Source organism: Portunus trituberculatus, chromosome 47, assembly GCF_017591435.1.
Source record: "Portunus trituberculatus isolate SZX2019 chromosome 47, ASM1759143v1, whole genome shotgun sequence".
In the NCBI taxonomy this organism is placed as follows: Eukaryota; Metazoa; Arthropoda; class Malacostraca; order Decapoda; family Portunidae; genus Portunus; species Portunus trituberculatus.
Genome location: NC_059301.1, coordinates 6,405,479 through 6,406,243, shown reverse-complemented (window position 1 = coordinate 6,406,243; position 765 = coordinate 6,405,479). Strand labels below are relative to the sequence as shown.

The window sequence follows — 765 nt, the reverse complement described above, 5'->3', positions numbered from 1 at the left end:
TTTTCGTATACAAAAATTATTGCGCACAAAAATCATTCACTTCTAATGAGCGTACTGCAAAATGTCGAGGAAGCCTTTTCCACTTCCCACTAGTCTATAGTAGGCTATGACGGGCTGCTTGGGGCTAGGCAAACTTACATGAGGTACGTTATAAGGATGAATGGTTAATTGGAACAGTAACAATAAAAAAATAGCAAATATAATGTGTAACTATCTCCATCCTTGCAGGTTTCAGTGTTCACCACCAGCTTGGGCTTTCCTTTCCTCTCCTTTCGTAGACCATCATGGTGAACTATATCCTTCAACTTTGCTATCTTACATGACCTAGAGCAGTAGTTCCCAACCAGTGGTGCTCGTACCCCGTGGGGTGCTAGATCCCCTTTTGAGGGGTGCGAAACCTCGGATTTGGCAATAAGTTAAAATAATAAGTAAATAAATAGAAATGTTTAAACTTTATCGGTTAAAGTTTAATTTACTGACTTTGAAGAAAGGCTTATATATATATATATATATATATATATATATATATATATATATATATATATATATAGAGAGAGAGAGAGAGAGAGAGAGAGAGAGAGAGAGAGAGAGAGAGAGAGAGAGAGAGAGAGAATTATAAATTTTGTGTGCGAAGCACATAAAAGGTTGGAATGCCTGATCTAAATTGAAGAACGTAAATGTAAGACGAGGTGGCCGAGTGGTTAAGGCGTTGGACTGCTAATCCAATAGGGTCTCCCTGCGTGGGTTCGAATCCCATCCTCGTCG

The 765-nt window shown here is 38.7% G+C and overlaps 1 non-coding gene across 1 annotated transcript; it reads left to right on the top strand.

Annotated features, from left to right (window-relative positions):
* The first annotated feature begins 683 nt into the window (after positions 1-683).
* On the top strand, positions 684-765 carry Trnas-gcu. The gene has a single exon. It is a non-coding gene; the product is annotated as a tRNA-Ser (tRNA).